This window comes from Heterocephalus glaber, unplaced genomic scaffold (assembly GCF_053883595.1).
Source record: "Heterocephalus glaber isolate CG9 unplaced genomic scaffold, H.glaber_assembly_v1.0 deba00001509, whole genome shotgun sequence".
Taxonomy (NCBI): Eukaryota; Metazoa; Chordata; class Mammalia; order Rodentia; family Bathyergidae; genus Heterocephalus; species Heterocephalus glaber.
In genome coordinates, this window is record NW_028258325.1 from 31182611 (window position 1) to 31193248 (window position 10638).

General features: G+C 41.3%; 1 pseudogene; it reads left to right on the forward strand.

Moving 5' to 3' along the window:
- The first annotated feature begins 4228 nt into the window (after positions 1 to 4228).
- Positions 4229 to 4906, forward strand: LOC101715563 (prefoldin subunit 3 pseudogene; annotated as a pseudogene).
- Positions 4907 to 10638: the final 5732 nt, after the last annotated feature.

A 10638-nucleotide genomic window follows, 5' to 3' on the forward strand; every position in this document is an offset into this window, starting at 1 on the left:
CGAATACTTCATAAACACCTGTGGGTTTCATTGTGAATATTACCAAAGCATTGGTTAAGTCATTTGAGATACAGGTTCTGATTCCAGTAGCAGTACCCAAGCACTGTGACATTGTAACATCCACATGGGGTGCAAATGTTGGCACTGATGAGACCAGCTCTATTAGTCATGCATGACTGTGAGTGCTGTTAAGATGTTGCACTGGGCAAGAGCCCTACTGACACAACCTGTGGAGGGAGGATAAACATAGTCTCTGCCCATGAGGAAAGAAGATGCACAGAGGTAATGCACATCACTGTAAGGATTTGCAGAGGCAAATTTTAAAACCGAATTTCATGGTATATTTTTCCCCAACACATACCTACACACACATGTGCACTTGGAGGTTGTCTTTTGTTTGATAACATTTATGCCACTTATGTTTAAGACATTGAGACCCCCTCAGTAAACACACTTCAGACAACATGGATGAGACTCTCTGGTGTAAACACTCAATTTGGTTCCTCTTAGAAGTTATATACAGATACATTGAACCCTCAAGTTAGAACCGGCCTGATAACACGAACAACTTGGGTTATGACCAGAACTTTAGTTTTAACTTATGACCAAAGTCTTGAGTTATGACCTGAATGCTGGCTGCTTGTGCTTCCAGATAGTCTCAGATACAGACTTAACACTTAGAGTTCTGCAAGGAACATTACAACATTCTTTCCTGTGTGGGGTTGAGAAATCCTGGGCCAGTGTCTCCCTAAGGACACTGAGATCTGCCTGTATATAGGAGAGAGACTTTGAAGGCTGTGTAGAAGAGCCTGAACCTTCAATTGACCAACTTGAGTTACAACCAGCCCTCAAGAATGAATTGAGTTTGTAAGTCAAGGGTCTACTGTACAAGGGCAATGTCCATTTAGGGCTTCATGGGTTTGGTTTGCTTGGTAAATCATGATTTAGTTGCTCCAAGTGCTCAGGGACTTTGTTATAGAAATTAGGCCAAGCCCAACAGTGTGGAGAGCTGGAGAAGTGATTTGGGTCCAGAAAGAGCTGTGGGAATCAACAGAGGTCACCAGTTTGTCTGAAGTGCAAAGCACAGCCAGCAGGGGACATGTGGAGCTGTATGGGAAGCTGTTGTCACCATGAGGACCACTCATGGTAGAGCTACAGCCAGGATCTAGTGGTGGACCTAGAGCTTCCCTTCAGGAAGCAGAGGAGAAAGGACACGCTGGAACTAGCCAGGCACTTGTGTCACCACGATGAACAATGATGACCTTTGGAGGAAAATGGCTCTCACTTTGCTCTTGTCTTCCAAAGCCCACACTGGCAAGTCTTGGAGCCAATCCTAACCTAGAGCCACCAAGGAAAGAAACTGGGAAATACAGTTCTGGGTTAATAGAGCTGACATAATATGAGCCACCACAGTTAACCTTGGAACCTACCTAATTTAAATGACAGCATGCATGCATATGAGTCATTTTGCAGAGTCCTTCATCTAAGTATATACCATTAGAAATCTGTGGACTCAGATTCACAGATTGATTTTGCCTCTGAGCGTGCAATGTTGGAGAAAACTGCAGAGACCCGTGCTGGCGTCTGGGACTTCTACCCTTCATCTGCCCCCTTCTGCCTGGTGTTACCAAACATTCTGTAAATTAAAACCTAAAAGTGTTCTATGTGGTACAATAATTTATCAGCCGTGCTCTCTTAAAACTGCTTTAAGGGTTTGGCAGGCTCAAAATAATCTTGGTCTGGGAAAGCTGGAGGGAACCTAGTTCTGTGTGTACTAGAGAATCAATTCCCAAATCCCCACCTCATTTTGTATAAAAAGAACTAAGTGAGGTAGAGAGGCTCACAGTGGTCAGTACAAGATGAGAATAGACCCCTAGTCTCCTGCCTATTGGTGTATCAGTCAGATTCTCCTCACTGTGACCAAATATCTCACACAACTTAAAAGGAAAGCTTCATTTTGACTCACAGTTTTTGTTCATGGTTGACTGGCTCCGAGGCACAAACATCATGGCCGAAGGACAGGTAGGAGGAAAGCTGCTCACCTCTGATATAATCCCCCAGGGCACACCCTCACGACTCCCTTCAACTACACCCCACCTTCTAAGCCTCCCTCACCTCCCAGTAGTCCCTCAAATTATGATCTCATCTACAGGTTCTTCCACTGATGAATGTAGGGCCCTTAGAATCCCGTTGTCTCTGGAAGTACCTACAGACATACCCAGAACTGTTCTTTACTGATTCCCTAGGTGTTTCTCAATCCAATCAAGTTGATAATAAGATTCACTATCACAAGTGGACACCATACAACTTTAATTCCAGTGAGTCTTAGGAATCATATCTGATGACTTATTAGCACAAGGGTGATCAGTGCTACAGGGATCCCAACTTGGGTTTGCTCCTGAGAGGTCTCCAGTGGTTTTACCAGGAATTAAATCTCCAGCAAGTGCCTCAAGTGTGTGTGGACTCCAAGGAGAGGAATGCTGCAACAGGGTCTGACTCAACTAGGTGCAATGTTTATTCATCAGATGCCATGTTTGTTCTTAATGCCCATTTGTTACCTTTGTGCATTTAAAAACTTTCATTGAAATGTTTTTAGAAGAAAAAAATCACAGAATTGTCTTTGGTAGGTTTTTGCTGTCATCTCTAGAAGATTATTAGAGTGATTAAGGATATACAAGTGTTCTGCTATGAAATCAGCCACAATGGCCATTATTTAGATTTAAAATTGATAAGAAAACAAAGGAATGTTCACTTGCTCCAGGCTTCATAGACATGCAGCCTTTATATTTATAAACCAAATAATCACCCAGCCATTCTGGTTGCAAACTCTAATACCAAAGTGTATTTGTACAACTATGTGTGTGTTTATTAAGTTTTTTGCATAACTAAATTGTATTATAAAAAAGTTTCAATGAAGTAAAATAAATTGTTTAAAAATGGATTGTTTAAGGATAAAGTTGTTAAAATTGCTGCCCAGTGGTTTTTGTTTTGTTTTGTTTTTTAGTGTTGAGGATTAAACCCCGGGCCTTGTGTATACTAGGCAAGCACTGTACCACTGAGCTACATCCACACCCCTATCTGATATTTTTAGGAGAACAATGAACACTTCATTATTTTAAATGTTAAACTGTGATCTAGTAATTCAGATGCCATTTTCCAGGTTCAGCCTAATTGGATGGTTGGTTTTAATGCACTGTTATGGCTGAAAAAGGTGGCTTCTGAAGTCCAGTAAGCACATGAAGGAAGAGTACCACTGGTCCCCTAAGTCATAATTTCATTATTCCTTTTTACCCACCAATTATGCTAAGGTTTTTGTTGAAATCTGGTTAGTGAATTTCCATCTTCTCTTATGGCAGACATGTAAACTAATCAAAATATGTTACAGTTTTATACTTTTGAATCAAAAGCTCTAAAATACTGAAATTCTTCACTGGAGACTTGAATAAGTTATGAGTGCTTCTAAATTTGAGTAACACCCTCACATGATGTTTGCCAAAGCATGACCTAAACAATGGACCTGCTTCCAAACATCCTTTTCTGAAATACCCTCCCATAACACTTTCTCAGTGAACTTTCCTTGGGCTCAGCCCACTTGGAGCCCTCTGCTCTGGGTGGCAGGAGTGGTGGCAGGAGTTGCAGTTTGTGAATTTTCTCTCACCATGTCTTAGTTACTTTCCCATCACTGAGACACGATGCCTGACACCCACAAATCACAGGAGGAAAGGTTTATTTATTTTGGCTCACAGTTTGTAGAGGTTTCAGTCTATAGCTGGCTCCAAGGCAGGGCAGCATAGCAGAGGGGCGTGGCAGAAGAGGATTACCTACAAGGCAGACAGGAAGCACAGCAATCCAGGGAGGTGGGAGGAAGATACACCATCCTAGGCCATGCCCCCAGTGACAGGCCTCAGACCAGGATTTACCTCCCAAAATCACATTTAGCTATAAACTCATCAGTGAATTAATCCAGTGATGAATAATGCACCCCCATGATCCAGCCACTTCCCAAAAGCCCCATCTATGAGCACATGAGGATTTAGGGGGCCATCTAGATATAAACTGTAACCATATGGCTGCCTGCTTACCTACATGTGCCTGGGTGTACACACTAGCTCAGTCTCAGCCCTTTCCTGCAAACCTGCAAGAGATTCATGGTGCTGGGCCTGCAAACTGCTTGGCTGAGTGGAGCAGAGAGGTGCAGAACAGCATGTTGTTAAGAATAGAACTCGAGAAGATGGCAGCAGACAAGGACAGTAGTGGCTTGGGTGAAGTGGCTGTGGGGAATGGGCAGTGGCTCCACCCAGGGATTCCTGAGGCAGTGTTTGTGGAAGATGTAGATTCTTTCATGAAACAGCCTGGAAATGAGACTGCAGATACAGTACTAAAGAAGCTGGATGAACAGTACCAGAAGTATAAGTTTATGGAACTCAGTCTTGCTCAAAAGAAACGGAGACTAAAAGGTCAGATTCCTGAAATTAAGCAGACTTTGGAAATTCTAAAATACATGCAGAAGAAAAAAGAGTCTACCACTTCACTGGAAACCAGATTCTTACTGGCAGATAACCTGTACTGCAAAGCTTCGGTTCCTCCTACTGATAAAGTGTGTTTGTGGTTGGTGGCTAATGTAATGCTTGAGTATGATATTGGTGAAGCTCAGGCTTTGTTGGAAAAGAATTTATCGACTGCCACAAAGAACCTTGATTCTCTTGAGGAAGACCTTGACTTTCTTGGAGATCAATTTACTACAATAGAAGTCAATATGGCCAGAGTTTATAACTGGGATGTCAAAAGAAGAAACAAAGATGATTCTGCCAAAAACAAAGCATAATATTAGCTGGCTATTAAAAATGTGGTTCAGTTTTCCAAACATGTAACTTTAAATTCCCCAGCATTTTACCTTAAAGATTGACATAACTTTTAGTGATTTTTTTTAACAGCAAGAATGATTGAAACTTTTTTAAAAAGATAAACACCATTTTATTTATTTATAAAAACAAAATTAGTTTCAAATATTTTATTAAATTAACAGTATTTTTTTCACATTTCTAAGCAAAATTAATACTGCTTTCATCTTTTTTTTTTGTCTGTTATAAAGGCAACTCTTAACTGAAATCAGTGGTAAACTGATGCATGCTATGAAAGCTGAATGCTGGGCATTAGCACACTTTACTTCTTATTGACTTGTGTGGTTAAACCATTTTAGAGGTAGAAAAGACAGTTTTAGTATTTATAAACTTATTGTTTTAGTACTTGTAGGACTATATAGTCCTCTGTTGCTGTTGTCTTCTGTCAATGGAGTTTCATAAAGCACTGCTTGACCAATAACTATTTTGATATTCTGAACTTTTCAGAAAATGCTAATTTGCCTTCCCACACAGAGGGCTTAAGAGGGCTACTGCTGCAGCACTTCTAACACCAAATAAGTGCACAGTGTCTTTTCAGTGCCAGCATAAGGGAGATCTTAGCCAATGTGAAATAGTACTACACATTTGAAACCCTTAGCTAAGGTGATTTTATATTTCTTAACAGTTCTCTAATAGTAATATTCAGATAAATGTAAATTTGTAATGGTCGGAAAGAATTAGGAGCCTTTTTATTCATGAAAAACCTTCATAGGAATAGTAAAAAGAAAAAATCCCTGTGGAAAGCCATTGGTACAGTGGCAAGTACTGGGTAATACAGATTTGAGTAAAAACACAAATGTATTATTCCATCTCCATGTAGTAAAAAGTATATTTGTACAATGTTTTGTACTTGTATTTCATGTTATTAAAACAAAACAGTGATGTTGAAAAAAAAAAAGAATAGAACTCAAGGACCAGGATTTAGTTCAGTGGTTCCACCACTTGCCTTGAAAGCGCAAGGTCCCAAGTTCAATCCCCGGTACCAAAAAAAAAAAAGAATAGAACTTGGGAATCACACCAGCACATAGTTACACAGCACCCTTTCCTACCCCATGGGAGCTCAAAGCTACTTGGACAGCCTGACCTGGAAAGGGGAAGCAGCAGTGTAGTAACTCTTCTGACTAGGACTTCCCGCCCTTTTCTCTTAGCCCATATTTAGAATATATGTTGACCAATTTTGACCATCTCCTTCCTGCCCGTATAGAAATTTCTTCTTTTCAACTCCTGTAACTGTATTCCTAACTTCTTCCCGCTGTAGGAGAAGCTCTGTATCCTGTTAAACCCTGGCTCTGGCTCTCAGAACCCTATAGGGTGACCCCCTGAGGAACCATCTTGGGGAGCCTGTGCAGATGTGAAGAGGTGCACTAGGAACATAAAGGCGAATTTGTTTGGGGTCTGTGTAGCACTATCAAAGTTCTGCACCTCTCAATTTTTCTTGAACTTTCTACCAAGTGGGGCGTGATCCACTTTCCTCGTTTGTAAATATGTGAGCATCACTTCTACTCTCACATTTCATACCCTCTAATCATCTTGGTTACACAGGGTATTTCCCTCAGGATTCCTCTCTTCACCATAAGCCCGGTGTCTTCACTCAGCAGAGCTGGACCTCCCAGCCTCCCCCTGGTGCAACTACAAGCATGACGTTGCACCTGTTTGCCTGTTTCACTCTTTGCAGTGATGGTTATGATGCCCCTGCCATGTGCCAAGCCTTGTTCTAGGTCCTGGCACAACAAGGTTAGTGTCTGCCATCATCAAGCTGTTATGTAGCAGAGGACTGGCAATTGAAATAAGTAAAAATCAACTACGGGTTGGAGACTGCCTACAGGGAGTGGTCAGAAAAGGATCTGGGATTCAAATGAGACTTGACGTTAAGCAAAGGAACAGTCTAACAGAGGGGCTAAGTGAGAGTGTTTTTGCCAGCTTAATATAGGAGGGTAAGAATCCTTTCCAAACAAATTCATAATTCTATCCCAGCTTGAGTCTTGCACGAAGCCCTTTCAAAATCTCTAAATCTGCTTTGGCTGAATATTGGTCCCCCTAAAATTCATTTGTTGGATCTCAGCAGACAGTGCAATTACATTAAGAGTCAGGAGCCTTTGGGAAGTGATTAAGCTATGAGAGCTCCATTAACAAGTGAGGCTGAGGGAGCTGCCTTGCCCTTCCACCATGTGAAGAAGCAGCAAGGACATGCCATCCATCTTGCTTTGGACTTCCCAGCCTCCAGAGCCGTGAGCAATGCATTTTTATGGTTTGTATATTACTCAGTGTAAGCAGCCTAAACAGGCTAAGATGCCCACTTAACAGCCTTTTTCAGGTGGCAAGAAAATATCAATATTTTTCAAGATAAATTTCCTGTTCCTATATTGTCCCGTAAGTAGAAATAACAAATTGTTGGCTCAATCTACTATTTCGGTGGACAAAAGGAAATCTGGTATTCTCAGTATTAACTTCAAAGAGGACTTAGTTGGTGCAGTGGGCATTGTGACAGGTGCCTGGCAGGGAGTGACCTGGTTATTTCAGTGTACAGTGGCCTCACCTGCAGACCAACAGACAGCTGTGGACACAGCCTTCTCAACTTCCTGCTATGGTGATCAGCAAAGGGAAACTAGGCATTGGCAAGGCTTTTCTTAAACTCTTGGGGAAAGTTAGCTGTCATTTTCTGGCATGAAAGTATAAAAGAGATGTTGTGGAACTCTCTACAAGTAAATCCAGAGTATTTAAGTTACATTTCAGGATACTGAGAAAATATGAGCAAAAAATTGTTCAAGTGATATTAGTATTCTTTTGTAATGAGTTGACATATGTGGAGAGGGGTATTGAAAATGGGAGCACCAGAATTGTTGAAGATTTTAAAGCCAGCCACAGTTCCTAGTTTGTTTAATGAGGTAGGAGTGTAAACAGTGGTTCACAGAGCCCAGGGGAACTGGATAAAGAGAGTGCTTTTCAGGGATTCATTTAATCATTGATGCCTACGTTAAGAAGCCCCCAGAAATTTTCAGGTACCTCTCCAGAGTTATGTTTCTTTTAATCCAATATCAACTGTGTGATTGAACATGTGACCCTATTAGGGCATTTCCAGAACATTTAAAGCCAAGTGGGTAACCTTCCTAATAGCCAGTGTGCAGGCCTTTGGTTCTGCCCCTGTTTCATGTTGATCCTCTCCAGTTCTACTTTATTCCAGTTATTCATGCTTTCTCAAATTTTCATGTCAAGATATTTGAGGATTAAGATGGAATTGGTAGCTATAAATATAGAAGCAACACACAATGGTTATAAATACAGGCCCTGGAATTAGCTAGAATCCAATCTTGATTCTTTGTCAGTAAAATGGAAATAATACTAGCTATTTTGCAAGATTATTGTGAGAATATTGATGAAAAGCACTGAACTCTGTGGCTAATGCTATGTTAACAAACAGTAAATGTTAATTGTCATAACATTATAGTGCTCTAAATGAAATGCACCCAGTTCTGTGAGTTTGAAGTCAACCCCAGGCTAAATACCTCTACCGACTATAAACATTTAAAGTAGGTGATCTTGAGAATCACTGTGAATCTCTAAAATCATTTCACACAGGACCAATATAATTTTGTTTCTGAAAGTACAGTGACCAAAACCATACCTCAATGTCAGCAAGGCTTTTGACCCTATATCTTATAATAGTTTAAGGAAATTAAATTTTATTAAAGCAAAGTTACATAGGCAGAAGGACAGTGAGCAGTGAGCTTGTATGGATTTAATAGGTTAAAGCATAGAGCTCTGGATGGCAGTGCTCAGCCCCAGTTGCTCATTGGACTCACCGGGAGAGTTTTTTCAAGTCCACTGCCTGTGGGTACTGCAAGCTAATCAGATTCCCAGGGGAAGAGTCTAGGCAGTCTTTGACTTGTTTTTGTTTTTTAAACTCCCCCATGTTTTAAAGTTCGGAATGTTGAAAATTGTTTTAATCGATAATGAGGTGAACCTAAGAGCTAGGGGTTTAATTGCCTGGCCTGGGTTGTAATTTATTTAAGGACCTACATGTTTCATGGGTCTTTAGCCAGCCAGGTACATATTTGTTGTAGGCCTAGGATGCCTCCAACCAAATACAGTGAATGACAAGACCTTAACTGACACTGACAAGCTGGACAGGTGACTTGATATGATCAAGATGCAATTTATATGACAGGTCCTAAAGGCAGTGGGTCCCAGAATGTATACCCAGACCAGTGGCATCAGTATCTGCTGAAACTTGTTAGAATCATATTCATTGGCTCTGTTCCAATTGGCTCTAGTAATTCAGAAACTCTGGAGGGTGTGGTTGGTACTCTTTTTAACAAGTCCTCCAGGGGATTCTGATGGGTGCTAAAGTATAAGCCCCACTTAGTGGAGGGGAGAATCCCATGGGATAAGTAGAGCGGGAGACACTTGGGTTAGCAATGGCAGTGCCTGTGAGGGGTCTCTTTGTTCTTGATCGGTAGCTCTATTTTGTTCTCCCTTTCCCTCTGAAGATCTTTGTGTTTTGCAGCTCGTGCCACTTGCTTATCTCTTTGTTCCACATTCACAATATGTCTGTTTCTTAAAACCAAAGTAACTCTAGAGACTGTTCAAGAATGAGAAGACACAATAATAGCTGGAAAACAGCAGTTGCCATATGCCAGGCACCGTTACGCGTCACTTTGAAGAGTATTAGCATATTTAACAAGGAGAGACATGAAGTTACTGGTTGGGTAGCAAGTGTTGAAGGTTTTTCCTGAGCACTTGTCTAACAGGTAAACGCCACCTCACCCGCCCCATCCCCACTAGCCCTGCATCCCACTTTTTCTGTCCATGTTCCTTACTGCTCTCCAACAGCATATTCCGTGTTTGGTTGCTTATCTGCTTGTTCCTGCCACAGAAAAATAAGATTAGTGAGGGTGAAGCCTGTCTTCCTCACTGTAATTATATCAAGGGACAGCATCTGAGTATAAGATGCACTCAAATACTCACTAAACAAGTGAAAGTATGTCTTCCATTTTTGATGGACAATGCCAGATTGCCCCTCAAATAGATTTGTGCTTAGGGAGGCTGGGGATGTAGCTTAGTGGTACCAGGCTTGCCTGGCAAGCACAAGGTCCTGAGTTCAATCCCTGGTACAAAAAAAAAAAAAGATTTGTGCTTAGGCTTTAAATCCCTGAGTCTATTCAACCCTCACCAATATGGGATGTTTTTTTGGAGGGTGCAGATGGGAGGCTCTTCTGCCTTGTGTGGTTGCAAAATAGGCCCTGTGGGCTAGAACATTCATCTGTACCTGTGCCTCTTTGCAGTAACCTCATTTCCCCGGGTTCCTTGGGCTGCACCTCCCAGCTGGGATGGGAGCCAGAGGAAACAAAGGAAATTGGCCACAATCTTCCTAGTCAGGGGAGCCAGGGGGCCCTGCTTCTCAAAGGAGCTATGTGACAGCCACACCCATTTAATGTTATATCTCAAAGGAGAAGCTATAGATTCATTAGATTCATAGATTTAGCTCCTACCAAAAAAAAAAGTCATATTCTTATCTAAACTGTCTTGACTTACAAGATGCTTTAATGGCTCAAAAGTACCTTATCGGCCTAAGCTGATCTAAGAAAATAAACATTTCATAATCATAATACAAGGGGCTCCAGACACAAGAAAGGCTCAGTCCTGATCGATGGTTCTTATAAATATACCAGGCAATCACACACTACAGAAATAACTAGAATTGCTATGACTTCACAGGGAGCCAAATGGAAATGCCCTT